Genomic DNA, 13,402 nt, shown 5'->3' with positions numbered 1-13,402 from the left:
TAAAGAAATTCCAATCTCTCCACACCACACACACCAGAGACTTCAACTTCATTACCACAATCAGCAGAACATGTTGGAGGGACAGGTTCATAACCCAGAGACTACCCATGCTCTTGATTAGACTTTGCATACATGTCAAGCAGAGCACCTCACTAGCCCTCTTCAAGAGAAATCTTGATGAGTGGATGGGAAATAGAAAGTTCACCCCAGGGATCACTCCAGTGGCTCTACGTGATAGAAGCACTGGGAACTAACGATGGGCAGCACAATGCCAGGACACTTCTATGGGCTAGGCCATTAATTAGCTTAGTACACACCTATGAACCTATGAACCTATTTGTTGTCAATTGCATATATTATTTCCACTTAATATCCTCACACATTTTAAGGCCTATGATATAGAGTGACATACACACTGCATGTCTCAGATTACTTCTCAGATAAATAAAGAATGGCCAACAAGCACAGAAATAAGACAGAGCTGTATATTTGCAAGCAATAATCATGAAAGGTTGTGTGATCACTAGGTGCATTACATCTAAAACTAGTAAATGTACAAATAGCACTTGTATGGTTTAATATCACTGTAGATACTGCTGTAGTTGGTTGTGTGCAGGTTGAGTTAAGTTCTTTGCTGCAAAGCTGTTTCTGTGGCAAAGAGGGATAAGGCACTCATCCTGTGTTCTGATGGTGGATTGGAGTGAGAATTCAAATCCAGACCTATGTAGTAATATCTCATGTGTACTAACATTTTTAGTGTGGATGTCATAGACTGCTTTTCCTTTCAACTACCTCTCCCTTTTTCTTTCTTTCTTTCTTTCTTTTCTTTTTCTTTTTTTTGCATATTTTGTTGGCCAGTGTTTGCATAATGCACTGCTTAGTGCAAGCACAGGAAATGGAGAAAAATGAATGTCAGGTTTAGCTGCTTATCTGGTTTGTGCAAAGTGCAGCAGTGCACAAAATGAACAACTGGACCACCTGGGAAGCAAACAGGACCCAGACAGACAAAAATAGAAACTAGATGCATTCAATTAATACTATTGGGCATTTCACAAACCTAGTAAGCAATGTTGCTCTGCAGTTAACAGCAAGAACTTAAGAATGATTAGTAAAATAGGGAATGTCATGTAACTAGTCCTGTGTCAGCAAGTGTAAGTTTAGGGCTAGTGTACAGATGGTTCTGGGTTCTAGTATAGGGTGTACAACCTTTGTTTTACTGTTGTGACATTGCAGTTTATAGCAATGAATTGCAACATAGACAAGTGTTTTCTCAACCTTCATGTGGCAACAGGTGTAAGAGAAGGACTGCCATTCACATGGTCCTGGGTTCAAATACAGCATATGCCATGCACTTTTACTGTTGTTCCACTCCCCATTATAATCACTCTCACTTATAACACTTGACATAGTGTTGCTGATATTAATTATATGTGTGAGGGCTGAGACACTAGTATTGTGTCAGTCATTTATGTATTTATCTATGTATTATCAAATGTATGACTGTGGGTATACTGTGTACTTTATTCCTGAAAGTATAATTCTGCTATCTGGCCTTCACATTTGTCTAACACACATACACAGCTGATTGTTTTTTTGTTGGCCAGTGTTTGCATAATGCACTGCTTAGTGCAAGCAGAGGAAGTGGAGAAAAATGAATGTCAGGTTTAGCTGCTTATCTGGTTTGTGCAAAGTGCAGTAGTGCACAAAATGAACAACTGGACCACCTGGGAAGCAAACAGGACCCAGGCAGACAAAATTAGAAACTAGATGCATTCAGTTAATACTATTGGGCATTACACAAACCTAGTAAGCAATGTTGCTCTGCAGTTAACAGCAAGAACTTAAGAATGATTAGTAAAATACGGAATGTCATGTAACTAGTCCTGTGTCAGCAAGTGTAAGTTTAGGGCTAGAGTACAGATGGTTCTGGGTTCTAGTATAGGGTGTGCAACCTTTGCTTTACTGTTGTGACATTGCAGTTTATAGCAATGAATTGCAACATAGACAAGCATTTTCGCACCCTTCATGTGGCAACAGGTGTAAGAGAAGGACTGCCATGCACATGGTCCTGGGTTCAAATGCAGCATATTCCATACACTTTTACTGTTGTTCCACTCCCCATTCTAATCACTCTCACTTATAACACTTGACATAGTGTTGCTGATATTAATTATATGTGTGAGGGCTGAGACACTAGTATTGTGTCAGTCATTTATGTATTTATCTATGTATTATCACATTTATTATCAAATATATGATTGTGGGTATACTGTGTACTTTATTCCTGAAAGTATAATTCTGCTATCTGGCCTTCACATTTGTCTAACACACATACACAGCTACTTGTACATCCCTTAACCTTAAAATTGCAACTGCAATTATGTAATGCCTCAGTGCTTTCCACTGTTGCACTCCACTTACCATGATGAAAAATGCAGTGCTCGGGGTACACACTGCCAAGCACCATGTTTGCATGATGGTAAGAAAAGCACAAGTTTCAAACAGCTTGCACACTCCCAGTAAATGTGATAACTGGAATTGGTGTGAAAGCATTAGTCTCCATTTCTCTTGATCTGTGGTAAACATGGCAGGTGTTTGTAGGGAAGGTGTCAGGTTTAGGGCACAGAGATGGGGTGTCCAGGAGTCCAAAGATTTTAATGGACTCCTAGTTAAGAACCACAGTGCCAGACTTCTGAAAGGGGAGTATTCTGGCTCCCAATATAAGTCAGAAGCTTGCTTGGGATAGTTTAGCCTGGGCTGTTTCCAATACCACTGGCATCCCACGCACTGGTGACCAATGTAGACATCATTATAATGACCTACAGAGAAGGAAGAGGGATACCTTCAACCAATAGATTGTAAACATAATTATAATGACCTACAGAGAAGGAAAAGGGATACCCTCAACCAGTAGACTGAGGAATTTAGGACTGCACACACCCAACACCTGTGTAAGTATCAACTACAGAGTACTTGTAATTCTTAAAAACTGAATATAGGCAAGACTGGTATTCATAATGGTATTATGATCTTTTTTTTTCTACAGCCTCCAGTGATCTTGAGGTCAATGTAAAAACCCATGTGGCAAGATTGGCGATGATGAGGGAAGCATATGATATCTATGCAACAGAAGAGTACTGTTATTGTAGCATTAAAAGTTAAAGATAGCTTTATTGGGTATTTATTGCATCAAATTTAGTATGCATATCTCAACTGTAAAAGTAAGTATGCATGCATGCACTAGTCTGTAGTGCAAACCAAGAGTGCAATATTAGACTTTAGTCAGAGGTTGTGGTTGTGGATTAAAATGCCACACTGCCCAAGTATGCAATTCTGTTAATTCTTCAATTATATTGATATTAAAGTCAAGCCTCTATACCAGTGGCCAAAGGCTCTGCTGTAAACTGTAATCCGTCTAAGTGGAGCATGCATATGTACAATATATTCACATGTCGAGGAGTACTTGCTGCAATCTGTAGTATAGTGTGCATATGTTAGGAGGTGGTAGCCTTAAAAGTAAATGTTAAGATAACAGAGTAAAAAATGATGTTAATGCATTGTATGTCACACATGAAGGTATTAATCTTATCTCTTTTTTTCTCTCACCCCAACCCTTATCTCTCTTTTTTATTTAATTTTCTTTTTTTAATTTTAGTATGTGTGATCAAAATGTGTCCATGTCATCCATGTACCATATCATTAAATGCTCCTCAGCACAGCAGGGTAGTCTTGCTCCACTGGATCCACATGCCCCCCCACCAGCTCCAGCACTATTCTCAACACATCTGGGATCTAGCCTGGCAGCAACACCTCTGTTGCCCCTTCACTACCTGCCCCCTCAGGTAGTCCTGTGCCAAAGGCTGCTCCTGTGGTACACTGCGGGAGCAGTAGTATGGGTGGGGATTTTATCACCTGCACCAAGATGCCAGAAATGGTGTGTAGGGTTCTGTGCCCCACTGCTGGTGCATGCCTACTCCAGCTGGAGGGGCCGCTCTCTCTCATTTTGTGCAGTACTAGGGGGAGGAGAAGGAGATGTCAACAACTTCAGCCAGTGGTGGAGTGAGGTGACCATGATAATAGTCCAGTGTGTGAGGACTCAATTTTCCCTATCAACCAACTTGATGACCATGAGCAGAGGATGTCCCCACCCTCATCCCAATCATGGTGTCCCCCAACCTTTTGTGTCTATCACTGTCCCTGTCTCTTGTCTTGTTTGTCTTGTCTGTCTGCAATTGCTTCCTCACCTACCCAACTTACCTGACCCAGACATAACAACCTCTCTTCCCCAACATTCCTCTCTCTCTCTCTCTCTCTCTCTCTCTCTCTCTCAAAAAAAAAAAAAAACATGGGCACCTGTCCACAAAAAGAAAAAAATATATCATTGCATACATCTACGACAGCATGTGTTAATGCATTGATACATTCCTATTTGGGCCAGATGGTATTTGGTTCAAATACAGCTGTACGTAATGCATTAAATTATTTTTCATTACAGACTGATAATGCAATCACATGAATTGTTTTTACGAGATGTGTTGCTGTGTGTTGGTATAGCACAGCGGTGTTGTGGCATGGCATGGGAGTAACCACACTTGTTTGCCACCACTTACTGTTGATGCTCAATGTGCACCTCCACACAAACATGGAGCCTCAAAATTGAAGGGATCCATTGCTTCTCCAACAACCTATGTGTGGTTCTATTTTTTGACCATATTAAAGGTGTTAAAATTGAGTAGATAAAAAAATGGTGAAATGAGGAGCAAGAAGGGGGAAGAACAAAGGGAAAGCAGTACAGAAATGTGCAGGAGGGAGGTGGGAAAGACCATAGCTATAGCTATTAATTTCTTTAACACTGTAAACTGAAAACAGAATATTGAATTTGGACTGTCACCTCTTTATTTTGCACACATCTTCTTGACACTCTTGATTCAGTCCAGTTGGCTACACAACATACTTGTGTTGTGGTCACCCTCTTTGTGGAGGTGACAGTGCCATTAACTACTTCCCTGAATTACAGGCAACAGTAGATGGCCTGTGGTTTACCAAGTTTGCAGATGACTACTAACTGGATGCTGTCATACAGATTACCCCAATGATGGTAACATATTACAGAAGGGGCTGACACACACAAATGATTGGTGCCACAGACTGAACCTTAAAGCATACAGTGCCTCATTGTCCCCTTTGTCAATTTAGTACCCCTGCTAATTATGATATACATGGCACCCCTTAAGCTCAAACACAGTGTTGTGAGACTTGGGAACACATATTGATAGCAATCTACACTTTCATCACTATGTGCCCATTGTGGTGACACACACATTCTGCATTTTGCACATCACATCAAAGACCAAGGTGGTCATACCTCTACTGCACTCTACCCTTATCAGACCAATAATTGAGTACAATGCTCACATCTGTCTGTACCTCACCAGACACCTGCAGCAATTGGAGAAAACACAGGGTTGCACCTGGGAGATCCCTGTGTCTCCAAACATGACATACATGGAAAGATTGACATACCTGTCACTGTACTCAGTATCATGCAGACTGCTGAGAAGTGATCTATGCCTGCCCTACAAAGCACCTCAGACACTGTCTTCTGGAAATGATGAACATCTGCAATTCAAATGGGATGAGAAAAATTTCCCAGGGTTCTCAACCTAGCCTGTGACATATGCAAAACATGTGGGGAAGACAGATATATCCCACAATGATTCACACTCCTCTGTAACAGGCTCCCACTGCATGTGAAGCAGTGCTCTTCATTGATCTTGTTCAATGCAACCTTGACTACTGGTTGGGTGATTGTAAAGCCAACTCTGGGCTGGCACCTATGTCCCTCATGGATAGGGACATTTGGTTCTGCCCACAAAATCTCTCTGCTAAAAATGACCATCCAACTATATTAAATCAGGGTACTTGTGTTTTATACAGCTAGGCTTACAAACACCATAGAGTTATTAGGCTAGTATGTTCATATAAACCTATGAAGCTATGTGCCTATGCAGGCCTTCCAAACTGTTGTCTCCCACATGTCTTGCTGATGTCATCCACTATAAGCTGACCTGCACTCTTGTATAAATCAGACTTGTGCTGTGGCACTTGTGTTATGTACTGTGTTCTAAAATCTGTGTAATTAGATCGGTAGGGGTTCTGTTCTCACTGCATTTGACTTGGTGTGTGTGTGTCTAGACAGTAGAGCAGATGTGTGTACTCACAGTTACTGCTCCCATACCATGGATTGCCAGTATTTTGATAGTTGCACGTGTCTATACATCCATTTCATGCAGGCCTCCCATCCTCTTGTCTCCCAAATGGCCTGTTGATGTCATCTACTATATGTTCACCTGCACTCGTGTATAAAGCAGACTTGTGCTGCGGTGCTTGTGTAAAGTACTGTGTTCTGTAGTCTGTGTAGTTAGATAGGTAGAGGTTCTGTTCTCACTACAATTGATTTGGTGTGTATGTCTAGACAGCAGAGCAGAAGTGTGTATCCTACAGTTACTGCTTCAATGCCACAGATTGACAGTATTTTGATACTTGCACACACTACACATCCATTTCATGCAGGCCACCCAACCTCTTCTCTCCCACATAGCCTACTATAAGTCACCTGCACTCTTATAAAAGTCAGACTTGTGCTATGGCACTTGTGTAAAGCACTGTAATCTGTATTACTTTGTAGTTTGATAGGTAAGGGTTCTATTCTCATTGCAGTCAAGTGTGTGTGTGTGTGTGTGTGTGTGTGTGTGTGTGTGTGAAACCATTTTACACCAGCATGTGGGAGGGACATTATCTTCGGTACAACAGACACTGTTGATGTCATCACTTATAAAGTATTGTCCGACACACTCCAAGTCAGGTAAGGGTTCTATTCTCATTGCAATCAAGTGTGTGTGTGTGTGTGTGTGTGTGTGTGTGTGTGTGTGTGTGTATGTATGTGAAACCATTTTACACCAGCATGTGGGAGGGACATTATCTTCATTACAACAGACACTGTTGATGTCATCACCTATAAAGTATTGTCCGACACACTCCAAGTCAGACTTGGGTTGTGGCACTTGCGTAAAGTTCTGAGTTCTGTAGTCTGTGTACTTACATAGGTAGAGGTTCTATTCTCACTGCAGTCAACTGTGTGTGCATGTGTGCTTTTGCTTAACATTACAGAGAGCATTTTATACCAGCATATGGGACACTGTTATATTTTCCTCAACAGACACTGCCAATGTCATCAGCTATATCAGATTTTTGGATATGCAGTACTGTCACCAGGGCAGGATCAAAGACTGGCCTGGAGATCAGGCAGAAGTCACCTCATCCTATATAAAAATATTACAGTGACATGGAATTTAATCTATCCACATACATCATGGCATGGTTTGTAGGCCCTGTGTTATCATCCTGAGATGAGAAAGCCCTGTGGTCTCTCCAGCTACTACATGTGTCTGGTGAGGTACATGTAAAAGACAGCAATATACTTTATTAGTGTTGTGATAAGGTTTGACTACATTGTTGCCATACAATCCTAAGATCTCAATATGATGGCATGACTTATGATGTGCACAACATAGGCTTTCAATACCAGTGTGGGTACTTAGTGGTCAAAGTTCAGATTGCTATCGACATGAATTCCCAGTGCTTGCATCACTGGGTTTCTGCATAGCAGGATTGTTGTTAATGCTGTGATTAACATGGAATTTCACTTTTCAGATGCATAGCATTAGAAACACACATTTCTGCATTTATTTGCAGGTCATGTGCCTTTGTCACCATTCAGCTGTGTGTGTTAGCTCCTCCTGTAATATGTTATCACCACTGGTGGACTCAAAGATTGCCCACAACATGCAAGAATCATCAAACATGGTAAGCCAAAGGCCATATATTTAGCCTGAACTATCAAGAAATAGACCTCAAACAGTGAAAGGCCAAGCACAGATCCCTGGAGTTTGCCAATGGTGACAGCTGTACTGGTACAGGTTGATTCACCAACTTTCACATGATATGTTCAATTGGTTGCCCATCAACTAACATAAGGGTAAATCCACAGCTTCGAGGTTTTGTTTTCTCAATGATACCTGTGTGGGTGATTGGGACAAAACCCTAGGCCAGATCACAATAGGCAGTATGCATTATCTTACCTACATCCAGGCCTATCACACAGAATCAGTGGGTTGTGACATCACAGATCACCTATGGCATGACTCAGTATATACATCTTCCTGATGTGGTTGAATACACAGTTCAACACCCCTCCCCCCACATGGCCTATATTCCCATACAAGTGTGTACATCGACATGCATCCACCTGACTTGGGGGGACAGCACCTGATGCATGCATGTATAGAGACATCCTGATTCTCCTCAACTGTGAGGTAGACCAACATTTCATCATGGACCTCTTCTACATGTGTACTAATAGTATTACAGGTGTCTGCAACATACATGTTTGTACTGCTAATGCTACATCAAGACCATTACATCTGATAGATGTCCTCAAAGAGATCATCATGGGCATGCATGATGGCAATAGTATCCTCTTGTGGAACTTGACCAGGTCAAGGCATTTCACACAAATCCACACTGAGGTATTCGATCAACACTGTCATACGTGGCCATAAATAGCTGTATCACCAAATGGGTAGACTAGTGTATGACATATGTGGCATCTTAATTTCTTGAAATCTCTGATGTGACCTACAGCATATCTCAGATCCAGTGATCAGGTCAGGACATCAGAGGTGACTGCTAGGCCCTTTTCTGCCCATTTGTTAAGTGATGGACATCACAGATGACATATACATGTGGTGTCCAAACAGGTGCCTGAAGGACTAAAGATTGTGAGTAGTAATTGACTCCAGGTGTGATATTACTATCATACAGACAGTATCAACAGATACCAAAAACTACTGCCACAGCCATGACAGCACCTGCATTGACAAGAAACATGGAGGGATTTGTTGAATCAGGAAGTAAACACACCACCCAAGTATAATGTGGACATCCCGCCCTATACTTAGACCAATAGGTATGTGACCCATGTCCACAGGTAGATGGTAAGTGGTTCATCCTCCAGCATGTGGTCACAGTGCTGACTACTCCCTTGAATGTAACACAACTTCTGGGTACGTGAAGCACATGCACATCAAAGGCAATAATACCTTCATGGTTCCCAGCCTTCATCACACGAATAGCTGTGTACAATGGATCCTTCTTCATGTACCTCCCTACACATCTTCCAGTGATGTGTAACTGAAGTGTACCACCTTTGTCATAGTGCACTGTCACTCAGCTTATTGGCCATATCTAGGTATTCTTTCTGTGAAATATACATGACTGCCTGATGGTGCAGAATGCCAATCAAGTTGTTACACCAGATGCACGTGTGCTACCTGTTCTGCTTTTGCACACACTACTTACATAGGTGTTCGACAACATCAATGGCATGTATATCATTCATAACAGTATAGATTGTGCCACATCTATATGCCATGCACACAAGGCAACTAGCCTGTATTGCCCATACTGTCACATAGAGGTATAGCAGTGTCCCTCTTAACACCTCCTGCAGATATTACAGTTCCATAATAGTGTGCATGGTTACCCTCATATAGTGTGTATGTATCAAAATAGTTGTTCAACTGTGTGTGCAAGCTTATCTCTTATCATGCCACATCACATATGTTATGTCAGAGGCATGGGAGTAGTGGTGGTATTATTTTGATATTGTCCATGATTGTGGTTGATTCTTGCAATGTTTTCCATGATTCTTTTGTGTGCAGTGTATATATAACACATGCAAGCACAGCTAGCTGGAATTTTGGAAATAATTATATGTCATTTGTATATTAAACTGATTTGTGCAGATGCTTGTGTTGAAAATACATTTGTAAAGCTGCTTGTGTTAAAATGTACCAACAGTGTGCTCTGCTGGACAGAAAAATAAATATACATGTAACTGTTTACATGTGTATGTTTTAACAGATGATACTGGAAAAGAAGAAAAGAGGTTGATTTCAATCCATCTAACTTTGAAAATAGTTTGAAATTAAATTACCTGGCTTAGGCCGTAAAGATTGTATCTTACAGTTCTTAATGCAGCCAGAAAAAAAAAATAGTCTGTACTAGGAAGTTCTCTGTATTGTCTTTGGAGTGAACTAATTGCTACTTTGGTGGGGGAGGGGGTGGAGGTTTGAAATTATTTTACAACCTCCAAAAGCTGAAACAGATCTTAGCAAGCTCTATGTGTGTTCATTATTGACATGTATGTCCTAAATCCTGGCAGTTTCTAAAAATGGGGGTAACATGGGAACCAGAAGTCATATGACTAGATGTATGTGATGACATTCTGTAATCCATCACTAAAAATTATGTTTTAGTACTAGGTGAGACAGAAATCTCATGGCACTCTGTTTTTTACAATCAGACAAGGAAGGAACCCTCACCTACTTCATCTTGCCTTGCTCTAGTAAGTGAACCAAGGAATAGTAATTCTTTGGATTAATCAGGAAAATATAGTGAAATTAATTACGTACTGTTTTTCTGTATCTGTGCGAATCTATTCTTCTGTGTTATTTTAATATTTCTTGTGATTGAAACTCTAGTGTTTATTGTAAATAGATAATTAGTATTTTCATGTTCTTTCATTATTTATTAAATATATTTAAACTTTTCATTGTCGCTGATCTTTTAGAGACTATTTTAATCATTGAGTGTACTATATCTATTTGGTGACACACTGTGGCCACTTATTAAAGCCTTACTGCATTGGCAAAACACTATCATTGGTATTAATTTCACTCAGTATAATTGGGTACCCTTACAACAGCCTTAGAGTAGCTGTCTTTGTAGTGTCTGGTGACAGTGTAACTACCTTATAGTCTGGGCAAAAGGGGGCATAGCTAGTAAAAGAGTATGTGTGTGTGTATGTGTGTGTGTGTGTGTGTGTGTGTGTGTGTGTGTGTGTGTGTGTGTGTGTGTGTGTGTGTGTGTGTGTGTGAAAATCAAATCTCAGAATGTATGTTTCAGATGCTTGGAGCAGAAACACAAAGTACTGGTTTCAGGGAGAGAGAGGGGTGGACAGTTTGGCTTGGACACTCGGCTGAGGACTCAACTCTATACCTGTGCCAGTGGGGAGTCTCTGGTGTTTATTGTAAATAGATAATTAATATTTTCACGTTCTTTCATTATTTGTTATTAATATATATTTAAACTTTTCATTGTGGCTGGTCTTTTAGAGAATATTTTAATCACTGAGTGTACTATATCTATTTGGTGACACACTGTGGCCACTTCTGAAAGCCGTACTGCATTGACCAAACACTATCATTGGTATTAATTTCACTTGGTATAATTGGATACCCTTACAAGAGCCTTAGAGTAGCTGGCTTTGTAGTGTCTGGTGACAGTGTAACTAACTTATAGTCTGGGCAGAAGGGAGCATAGCTCTGTGTGTGTGTGTGTGTGTGTGTGTGTGTGTGTGTGTGTGTGTGTGTGTGTGTGTGTGTGTGTGTGTGTGTGTGTGTGTGTGTGTGTGTGTGTGTGTGTAATTCAGATCTCAGAGTGTATGTGTCAGCTGCTTGGATCAGGGACACAAAGCACTGGTTTCAGAGAGAGAGAGAGAGGAGTGAACAACTTAGCTTGGACATTCTGCTGAGGACTCAACTTTATAGCTGGCCAGTGGGGAGTCTTACACCTGGAGAGAGACAAAGAAACTTGGACCATATACTACACATTCATACCTCTCAACTATCCAGATATTCCCAGGATGTCCAAATGTTTTCCTTATCAAATGTGTGCCTTTCTGCCTTATCACTGGGATGATCTCAGGACTGTTGTGAGTCAATATTACATATATTTGGGTTCACACATTTCAACTGTCCTGATTTGTGCAGAATGTCCAGTTTTTATCTCATATTTTTGATCTTTTCTTCATGACATTTTGTTTTTCTGGAAAATCTCTGGCATATCATTGTGGAATGCAGCCAGAAACTGATGACAGACATTTGAGTTTCAAAGTTCATGTACTTCAGAAAGTCCATGCTACTGTACAACATATTATTCTATCGACTTTCTAAGTTTGGAAGAGCAGTATTTAAAATCTGTCCCTATTTTTGGGCCTTTGTCTCCTCATTATGTATGCCTTTGTCCACAAATCTTGCTCAAAGTAGATGGTAGGTATCTTTGAGTATCATTCTACCACATGTCTATGTGACATCTATGGCAAACCTGGCCCTATTTCTGGTTAAATGTCCCAGTATTATGCTGACCTTTGTGGAGATATGCTGCAGTAACAGATTCACAGCTATCTGTGAAGCCCTGGTGGTCCTTGTGGCATTCCATGCCACAATGCATGGATGGTAGGTGCTCTGCTTTAAACAGAATTGCATCTGTGTTCACTTACATGATTTCCTGGTGCCACAAAACCTTACTTAGGTGCACCACTCATCATTAATATGCATTGCTTCGTGTCCACTCACCGTACACCATTGTGCTAGCATGCAATCTCCGTTTAGGCTCTGTGTGATGCATACACATCGTTTATTGAGTCCTGAGGATTGACTAACAATGTCTTTTTGTCAGGCTTTTAAATAACTTACAGTTGTGAGTCAGATAATTACTTTTGATACTTCACATCTATTATAGCTTCTCCCATATCTGAAGACAATAATATATAATACCATCTCATATATATATATATATATATATATATATATATATATATATATATGTGTGTGTGTGTGTGTGTGTGTGTGTGTGTGTGTGTGTATGTGTGTTTAAATTAGTGATGTGATCACTAATCTGAGAAACCCAGGGTCTACATTCCCAAGAATTTTGCCTGTCCTGGAGATGCAGGGTTCTTAACATTTGTTATACAAATAGTCATGGTGTTGTGTGTACTGCCATCAGTGTTAGTGGATAGTCATTTTTTTATTTGTGTTTGCATACAACTGATTGTGGTACTTGTGAACTCATGTATGAGGCTGGGGATCACAAAAAATCCATAGTTTCATTAGGAAGCCATGTTTTAGTCCAGATGTGACAGAAACTGCAGTAAGGATGAGTTAGCAAATGAATTTCACCAGCTTACACTATGCTTACAAATGTGCCAAAATAACTTGCCATGGTAAAAAAAGAATTTGAGGATACAGCACTTGTACTGTGACAATAACAGCTGTGACCCAGTGATGGGGAAATGTGTCAGCAAAAGGTGACAGCAGCACTCATATGGAAATACTGACAGTTTGGTGACTGCATTAGTGGTAACAGTGACATGTTTATCTACCCTTGGAAGGGTGGATTTAACTGACATATCTGCAAGCAGATTAATGGTAATCAATAATAGCTAGAAGGTCTCCTGATTGCCTTGTTATTTATTGTAGGTAACATAACAGTACAGCAA

General features: G+C 40.5%; 1 protein-coding gene across 1 annotated transcript in view; it reads right to left on the bottom strand.

Moving 5' to 3' along the window:
- The window catches only part of LOC122799843, a 118,660-nt gene that overhangs the window by 50,443 nt on the left and 54,815 nt on the right, over positions 1-13,402 (bottom strand). The window lies entirely within an intron of this gene.

The sequence above is a fragment of the Protopterus annectens genome, chromosome 4.part0 (genome assembly GCF_019279795.1).
Source record: "Protopterus annectens isolate FY-2018-M chromosome 4.part0, PAN1.0, whole genome shotgun sequence".
Taxonomy (NCBI): domain Eukaryota; kingdom Metazoa; phylum Chordata; order Ceratodontiformes; family Protopteridae; genus Protopterus; species Protopterus annectens.
Note: the sequence above shows the minus strand (reverse complement) of the source record. Positions and strands in the feature narration are given on the sequence as shown.